At 37.1% G+C, this 9,840-nt stretch overlaps 1 non-coding gene across 1 annotated transcript; it reads right to left on the bottom strand.

The window, feature by feature from the left end:
- Positions 1–470: 470 nt before the first annotated feature.
- LOC112540914 (U2 spliceosomal RNA) lies at positions 471–652 on the bottom strand. Its single transcript, XR_003084951.1, has one exon. It is a non-coding gene; the product is annotated as a U2 spliceosomal RNA (small nuclear RNA).
- Between the last annotated feature and the right edge of the window lie 9,188 nt (positions 653–9,840).

Below are 9,840 nucleotides of genomic sequence, written 5' to 3'. Positions count from 1 at the left end.
TGGTTCTCTAGTACAGAAAGTTGCTGAGGGGTTGAGGAAAACTATTAGGTTCACACTCACCCCATCTAGTTACCAATATACGTTACTCACCAATGTGACCAAGGCACGCTTAGTACCATATCCTAGATAAAACCCCATTTGAAATACATCCAGATAATCAGTTTCATCCAAATCCATTTGAAGTTATATAAAGCCACCATAGTCTCAGTAGCCCAACCCAAACATGGAATACTTGAGTGAGGTCTATAATTACAGAGAGCTTTTTCAGTAAAGGTCTCATAACTGCTTCCTTTAACCAGGTGGGAATATGTCCCACACTCAAGGAGGCATTGATTTCCCCTCCCCCCCTTAACCATTGGACCAGTCCAAACCTGGCCAATCTAATCATCCAAGAGAGTCAAGGGTCAAATAAGTAGATGGTGGTCCTTATCTTTCCACTTACCATTCACATCCTTAGGAACTACAAACTGGAAAGAAAAAATCAAGGCGGAAATGTAATAACCTTCTTTTAAATCTTCTTTAATGGGAGGGGAGATTCTAGTGCCTTAAACTTTCTCATTTGGAATATGTTCTAGTCCCTTAATCATTCTGATTATCATATTGATAAGAAGAGATACTACACTTGATCTTAGCCAAAAGGCTGAGAAGTTTGCAACAGTGGTGGTATCTTCAATTTAAGCATGTTCTAACAGATCAGCATGGGCCAGGCACTTTGGCCATTTCAAAGGCATCTGAGATGGAATCCATTATAGAAGTAAAGCCTATAACAAAAGTTCAAGAATATGTTTTAAAAAGTAAAAGTAAAAAGTAAAGCCTATAACAAAAGTTCAAGAATATGTTTTAGTGTCTTTTAGTGCTTTGTTAATTTTTTTGTAGTTTGTATTTTGAAAAATAAAATTTAAAATAAATAATTTTGATTATGTTCTCCATTTTTCTATATATGTCAACAACTTAGATGTACATGAAAAATATTGTTATATAGTTTGTTTAATCAAGCCCCAATCTAACAATCCCTAATGTGCTTCCTAATAATCTCCAAAACATAGAATTTGTTTTATTTTCTTACTACTGGAAGATTCATATTCTCTAAGTACAATATTATTTTTTTATATAAAATGTGACCCATGGCATTGACTAGCTAAAGTAGTCATGGCATGTCATACATTTCTTAATCCTGACAAATCTAGTGATATAGCTGTTCAATCGCATATGTATCTACAAAAAAGTAATTCCTAGTCTGCTCAGCCAGAACTAGGATGTTATAGGAGGACATCCTGAAAGCTGTAAATTAATATTGTAACAAGAGAGGTGAGATTGTAGCTGTTCATTCCCAGGTCTAGGTAAGAATTAGATCATGTTGGATACCTCGGTGGCTAATAGGGATGAAGTGTGCTAAAACTGTGGAAGAGCATGAAGTCAAGATTGCCTGTCAGACTATGTGCCTTCCCCATCTTTTCAGGACCAGGCAGCACCTTTGGTTTGTTCATTCATAATTTAATTGGGGGCTTGTTTATTTCTCTAATAATGCAATCTTTTTATGTTGTTTTCCTGAAGTGTTTTTTACACCATCAAAGTGCAAACAAAGGGCCGCTTTAAAAGGACCTTCTAGTAGGAAGCTCAAGATAGATATGTAATCAATATGATTTGAGGCAATTGTTTTATAGTAAAAATTATTAATAAAGCCTGTTTGTATAAATCTAAACTTTATTTTCAAGTTAAAGGCCATGGAAGCTGTTGGACTGTGTTTAAACATCTCTGTATTCACAATGCAGGATTTTTGTTTTTATTTTCCAGGCAGTGTATTTGACTTTAAAACAGTATCTTCCAACAATAACAAAACTGACTGGGAAACTGATTTAGGGGAACTGTGTGGTTACTTAAAAATGAAATCCATGAAAAGGAACAGATGTTTAAATATGCTTTTAATTCTCTTGCTGTAACTCAGCAATTAATAAACTAATAGAAAATTTGAGCCTTAGGAATTTGTTTTGAGCAAATAAAGGACTGCAGACATCTCTGCCAACCCAACAAATAAGACAAGGAAAACAAACAAAACGTCTGAAAAAAGCAGCAGGTGGCTTTTCAGTAAAAGCTATTAAATTTGTAAGTTAAACTCATTAAATTTAATTTACTTTTCTTTGCTAAGGTTTCCTACTCCATAACACTTTCTTCCAGGAGATGAATGCTTTCAACCACTGTCCTCTGAAGACACCTGTGCAACACTTTTCAGAGGCTGTTGGATTTTCTTGTTTGGCACTGAACTGCTATAGACTAAAAATGCATCTATACAGCTGAATATCCTCTCTCTCTCTCTCTCTCTCTCACACACACACACACACACACACACTCACTCACTCTTTCTCTCTTTCTCTCACTCTTTCTCTCTCTGTTGTACTTTTAAACATCCTGACTTGACTTCCACAGATATTTTCTCCCTGCACGGTGTCTACTTTTGTGTATTTGCAATCTAAGCTGGCACCTTGACTCAGACAATGTTCAACTGAACCGATATTTTCTCTGAAAATGGCTGAATGTTACTCGAGGGAAGCTCACAGCCAGGAGCAGGTACTGATATTCAATCCTTTCCCAATAATGCATTGTTATTGTTGCTGCTGCTGCTGCCGTACACAGAAGCAGTATGAAGTTAAGGTTTTGACCTTCATCTCCCGCACAGGTGAAAAGCCAGTTCTGAGCTCACCAGCATGCAAGATATCATATTAAAATGTAATAAATCTCTTTTACCACACTTTTGTTCTGAACATCTTTCCTCTGGTGAAAAGACTTGGGCAGTGTTGTATGGACACTATGGGTTCTCTCACATCAGTTTTAATGAAATGGAATGCCTCAGCATGGTTGACTTAATGTTTTCATCAGTAATGTAGCCACCACTGATTAACTTGGGATTATAAACCATCATATCTATGACAATTTTCAACATGATTTACAATTCTTATGTCTTTTATACTTGCAACTAACTTTTAGGTGGCTTGGTTGAGCAAGTGGGGTTTTGATTGATTGATTGATTGATTGATTGATTTGTGAAATTTGTATGCCGCCCAACTCCTAATGACTCTGGGCAGCTCACAGCTAAAACAAGGAAAATACAATAAACAACAACAATTATAATATTGGCAAAAGCAACAGATTGGACAAGTATGAAGCAAAGGGTCTTCCCTCTCCCTCACCAAAGGCTTGGATGAAAAGATTGTCTTAAGGGCCATGAGCATCATTATTAGTCAGCAGATATTTGAAGTAGTCTGGTGCAACACAAATTTAAATTATACGGTATACAGTGTACCACATTATGGTTCATAGGTACAACTTTGTGCCAGCAGCAAATGTAACAAGTCTTGATGATGTCAAATGACAACACATGGAATATGATGCACTTATGTAATGATGTCATAATGTCATAACAAGCACATATGATGCCTCATTTGCATGATGACATCATCACACTCGTGTTACCATTGCCCATCTTTGGCCTGCCTCAGCTATGTGCCTCCATTTGTCTTAGCCCAAGAATCTATCTAAACCAGGGGCTGGTTTAAATTACTGCAGTGCTGCAGATTTTTTTTTGTAGAAAATAAATAGTCCAAAATTACATCAATTGGCTATGTAACAGAAGTAAATAAGACGAAAAAGCGAAGGGCCTAGCAACTAAGTAGCAGCTGGATTTAACCAAGGGTGAAGAGGATTTCCAGGCATTTTCAAGTCACTGTTTTGAATAGAGAGAGAGGAAAGTTTTAATATGTCCCCCTACAGCCAAGCACACCCCTGCCTTTTGATTTAAGGGAAGGGGAAACAACTATGCAAATCCAATCACCGGGTTCAGGTTCGGCAGCCAACGTCTAAAAATAGGCCTGCTTTCTTACGGAAAGGTATACAAAGTTGAAGAGCAAAAACAGGCAACTTATGATGAACTTCTCCAAGCCGTCTGAATTTGGTGCCAAGCATGCAGGGCAGCCTGACAGTTAAGAGGCCTCTTGTGCCATTTTTGGAACTTGAAAGGCGCTGATGACCAAACACTTGCTGGGAAGCAACCATGGAAAATAACCTGATCTGTAATGAACAAGCAGTCTAATCATTTTAACTATTCTTTGAGGTTTCTTTTATGTTATTCAGCATAATGATTCTAGCAGACTCTTCCATCAGAATTCTGCTTGCAATATGTAACAATGCATGGCCTGTGCCGTGTATGAAAATGGTGCATTGTGATTTGAAGTCCTATCTGATACAACTTTGTGGGAAATTCAGAATATTCCCATTTCCATATATGGACATTTCTGCTAGCTGTTCCAAAACATGCTCATTTTGCTTATTTCTTTTTGGATAGCTCCACTTTTCTAAGAGGAAAGTTGCTTTACCCCTTAAGAGTTTAATATATATACTCTCACATACTGGCACATAATCTCCTGAGTTAGTTGTTAAATTTAGTTAATATCTCATCTTTAATTCTTGCTTCATCTTGCTTTGGATATCTTGAAGCAAGTGCAGTAACAAAAGAGGAAAATAGAATGTTATCAGGTGTACTTAAGTTGATGTGAAATTATTATCCTAGGCCTTTCTCCACAAACACAAATTTGCAAGATCTTGGATATACTACTTGATTAAATAGTGATGTAATCTGGAGCAGGCAAAGGTGAATTGTTTAAGTTACATTTCATCTTCTACCTCCAGGAAGGATAGTCATTGTGACTGAGGAGAAATTAAGCTGTCTTGCTGTGGCCAACACATTCCCATATCTAATGGCCCCATACTGGTGATTACTATTCTTGTACTCTCACAAATTTAAGAAGCACTAAAGGATCCATATCCATGGTTACAAGCAGCAATATGCTTCCTGCCTATAGTTGATTGATTGATTGATTGATTGATTGATTGATTGATTTCAGATGCTACCTGATTCTAGTCTGGACAACTCACAATATCAAACAGCATCATCAAAATACAGTACAATATAAATGAACAAGGTAGTATCTGACCAATCAATGCATTGTGTGTATAAAGACTCATCCCACAAGGTGGTTCCATCCACCCTACCCCAAGACCTGGGAAAACACCATCAGGGCCTTCAAGGTCTTCAAGGCCTCCCAGAACACCATCAGAGTGGGAGCCCCATGGATCTCAAGAGGGATTTGTTCCAGAGGGCAAGCACTATGACAGAGAAGGCACACTTCCTGAATCCTGATAGGTGGCATTGTTTAATCAAAGAGACCCAGAGTATGCAAACTCTGCCAGCTTATATCAGCCAGGCAGAACTTATGGGAGATAGGTGGTGCCACAAATAACCCAGCCCTATGACATGTAGATCTTGAAGATGATGTTTTTCTTTTAGGAAACTCTGTAAAAAACTATGGTAATAGAGTTTGTGTGAAGAGTTGAATCCTGTGAATTTCAATCATGAGACACATTTAGAAACATTTTTATTATTTTATTCAATTTTGACTATGCCATTAGGAGGCTTGCAGATTATAGTTTCCCAATGTGTCTGTATGCCAAAACACAATTTAAATTCCTTCATATTTTGTCTGGGGGTCCAAAACCAGAATTATATATGCCAATGGCCCATCATCATTCTTAAACTATTGTTAGTTGTGGTAAAAAGAGGGAAAAGAAACTTGTATTATTGTAGAAAAAAGCCTCTTGCTCAAGTTTTCCAAAACACAAAATATGCCAGCCCATTTCTGTTTTAAAAATCTCTGGTATCATGGGAGATGATTCTTCTTTTCTGCCATTTAATATTCTAGTTTTTGGGAATCTCCTAAAAATCTAATTAGGAGTTGGGGGGAAAGAGATCCAACAAAATGAGGGCTGCATGTAAACAAAGAAATAGGTTCTAGATAAATAGGACCTTCAAAATGTTGGAGGGAAAGTTTTTGTGTGTACAGAGGAGCATTCCTGAAAGCAAGAATCTACTCTGAGCAATGATTAATGAATCAGATTTTATGCCTATCACAGAAAGAAGCTTGATTTAAAGAAAATCAAAATAGGAATAGGGAAAGCCTAGCATCTAGCTAACTGGATGGAGGAGAAAAAGAGGTCCATGCATTCCCACCCAGGAACAAAGGCAAAAGGAAGCAACCTGAGATTAGTGGGACAAAGAGAGGAGATGGTGTAAATAAGGGTTCTTCAACCTCAGCAACTTTAAGACGGGTGGACTTCAACTCCCAGAATTTCCCAGCCAGCATGGCTTGCTGGGGAATTCTGGGAGTTGAAGTCCACCCGTCTTAAAGTTGCTGAGGTTGAGGAACCCTAGTGTAAATCTTTATTTAGTTCTCTCTCTCTCTCTCTCTCTCTCTCTCTCTCTCTCTCTCTCTCCTGCACTGCCTATTCTGATCTTGTGAAAATATAAATCTGAAATCTCATTATTCAGACAGCATTAACTCTCATAATTTCATGGGATTTTCTTCTCGCCCAAAATAATTGTATTGTGTATAGCAAGTTCAATGTGAAGGCTCTCATTTTATGGGCATATTGGAATGCATATAAAGGTCCGGTCACTTGGGGCAGAAATGAGATAAGGTGATGAAATGATTGCAATAAAATAAATAGGCTGAAGAGGTAAAAAAAAGAGTTGTAGCTTAGCTAGCACATACAGTTGCTGATCTTGTGATCATAGAAAAAGAAGGATCTCCAGGATGTTGGATTCCAAGAGAGCATTCTGGGACCTCTTGTTCTGAGGCTTGGCTAGTCTCCAAAAGGACTGTGATGTGGATTTGTCACAGCCATACTATACATGTGTCAATCAATGTTGGACTGGATACATTAAAGGGTCTGAGTGACATGCAATCATAGAGGAAATGGGGCAAAACAGTGTCCTTGGGGTCAATAGGCTTTTAAGTGCTGATGAATTGGTGTCTTGGAAATCACAGCTCAATACAAAATGCTTTATCAAAAGGATCTCCATTTTGCTGGTTTTAACAAGATCTTGCTCTTGTTATACTATATATACACAACTATATTTCAGTCTTCCACTTAGAAAGAGAAAACAAACCTCTTCTGTCGAAAAGTATTGCCAATTGTCCTTGATTCCATGAGTTAATCCAAGATTTTTCTCCTTGAATGTTAACATTTAGAATGACTATAATATGAATAATGTACTTTCCTACAGAACTTCAAAGCATGCTTAGAAAGGCTTCTGGCTCTCTCCCATTACACAACAAACCATTGGTGGCTTGTTGCATTTTCCCCCTATTCAGATTTAGGAGACTGCCTGCTCAGTGAAATAATGAGATCTTCATCATTGTTACATTTCACCCATATCAGATTTGCAAGAAAGTTTTCCATTTCCATCTAAACACAGCAGAGACAGATGTGTTTCAAGATATAACGGATTAAGAAAATAGCCATAATAATTTTTTCCAGATGTTACAACTGTTGAATAAGACCTATGTTCGTTCCATTTTGGAACAATAAATAACACAGACAGCAGTTTGGGTTTTTTAAACTTATCTGTACCAGGCAACAATTCTGTGATTTGGAACTTTTTAAAGAGAGAAGAAAACCTAGAAACATAAATGCCATTTCTCATATGCTACTTGATTTAATCTGTGATAGTTTTCCTCTGTATAATATAAATGTACAGAAAAAGATTAACAACCTGGGAGTGGCTAAGCCTTGTAATAAGTTCTAAAAGCAGGTGGGAACGGTGGTACCTTGGAGCTATTATGTATAGAGATATCCACAGAATCCAATAACGTCATCAAAACGAAAAAAAAAAGAGTGTTGCAATGATGTAAGTCAAGCTTTGCCTGTTTTGTATGCACACACAATATCATGTACAAAAGGGGTGGAGCTTGTGTCATAACAGTGCTTGTTTCATCCTTTCCCCTCTTTCTCCTCTGGAGATGTATTTGGTTACATAAAGTGAGGCAAGAGGTATGACAGGCTTCCCACCTCAGAAGTGAAACCTAGAGAGGCCAACTAGACTTTGAGTAGGGGAATGCCTGGATATCTGTGAGTGTATGTGTTTCAGCAAAGGATATAAAGTGTTGAGATCAGAAAGTACATACAGTAAGTATGTACGTACACAGCACCTTCTTCCCTTATGGTGTAAAGAATATTATGTAAAGTGCAGATAAATGAGAATGATAGAATTCATAAGCCAGCAGTGATTTCTAAGTGTCCTGAGTCCCTGGATAAATAAGAACAAGTAGTGCTGAAGGTATTATAAAGAACCTCTTCATAATCCACTCATACATGAGCAGACTTATTGGAAGAATAATATTGTTTTAGATAAATTACTCCCATTCCTCTCTAATGGGATCTAATGGAAATGTCTCCCTACATCATATGTTCCAGGTACAACCAAAAAATTGGGAGAGAGGGGGAAAAATGTGATGTGAGTGTATGGTATCCTGCTCCTAAACTCTTAAGCAACATATTACAGGTCTCTGTTCATCTCCTAGATGGCTCATATGGCCTTTTCATTCCCCTATAGAATTGTTGGTGAGATTATATGGGCACATGTTTAGTGCTTTTATTACTATTACTATTATTATTGCTATTATATTTTTATCCAGCTTTTTTTTATATATAACGCAAGGTGGTGAACATACCTAATACTCCTTCCTCCTCCTTTTTGCCCCACAACAACAACCCTGTGAGGTGGGTTGGGCTGAGAGAGAGTGACTGGCCCAAAGTCACCCAGTTGTGAGAACCACCTGATACTTCTTTGAACAGAAACGCTTCATTTCTTAGGAGAGAGGTGAGGTGAGGATACAAAGGAAGGAAGCACAAAGACTTGTGGCTTTAGATGGTGGTTATTACACAACAGCCCCTGTAAATGGCCTTTGAATGATAACTTGACTTCATCCCAGCTATAATGTCAGCTATCACCAGGCAAATGTTGAAAAAGTGCTGGAGAACACTAATAGTTACTTCCTCTTGGGACTGATGGATAAACAGTTGGAGAAAAGACATGGAACTTTGTTTTTATATATGATAACCACAGCAAGATTACTGTATGCACAAAGATGGAAAGACTTGGCAGTATGTACAACAGAGGAATGGTTGGCGAAGATGATAGAACTTGCTGAGATGACCAAATTGACCGGTCTGATTAGACAAAAGACAATGGATTTTTTGTGTAAAAAAAAATGAATTTATGATCGATGGTTTTGATGATCAACAGGATAGATTATAGAAAGAAGAGAGTCACAATGTAACTTTAGAGAAAGAGGTAAATCTACAATTGTACTTAGAGCTGCTATAAAGAAGATCGGAAGCCACTTCTTTATATCTTTCTTCTTTCTTTTCTATTTTTCTTCTAGCTTTTTTTTTCTTTTTGCACTTTAGCTTTCTCTTTTATTTCTCCCTTTCTCTTTTTTTCTTCTTACTTTAGTTTGTATTAATTTTTGCTCTTATTTTTAAAACTTTTAATAAAGTTATATTTTAAAAACGAGAACACTAATAGTTACTATGATTACAGTAAAGCATTACATACAGCTTGTTTGTAACCCATCTTATTTTGTATCTGCATTTAATACTCTTTGGAAGGGGAAATATTTGCAATGGTAAAAACTTACAGGAGTTTTGAAATGTTCATTCTTACAAGATAGGCATTCCAACTGTCCTTTTAAAGCTCTGGACATTTTCTTTCAAGGAATAAAAAGCATTATATCTATTAACAACAAACGTTTTGAAACTTTAATCCCTAAAGCAACTGGTAACTTGTCTCTGCTTTCTTCTTGTTCTTAAATATTATATAGTTCTGATGTATCAAAGTTAATATAAACACCAGTGGGATATTAGAATTCATTGTTCCAGTTCTGAGAGCAATATGAAGCATCATGTAAATGGGTCTGCTCACTTACTGCCATTCCTCTCCTATAAGTT

This window comes from Python bivittatus, unplaced genomic scaffold (assembly GCF_059951505.1).
Source record: "Python bivittatus isolate LINGU-HERP-01145 unplaced genomic scaffold, Pbiv_v1 ctg000020_np1212, whole genome shotgun sequence".
NCBI lineage: Eukaryota > Metazoa > Chordata > Lepidosauria > Squamata > Pythonidae > Python > Python bivittatus.
Note: the sequence above shows the minus strand (reverse complement) of the source record. Positions and strands in the feature narration are given on the sequence as shown.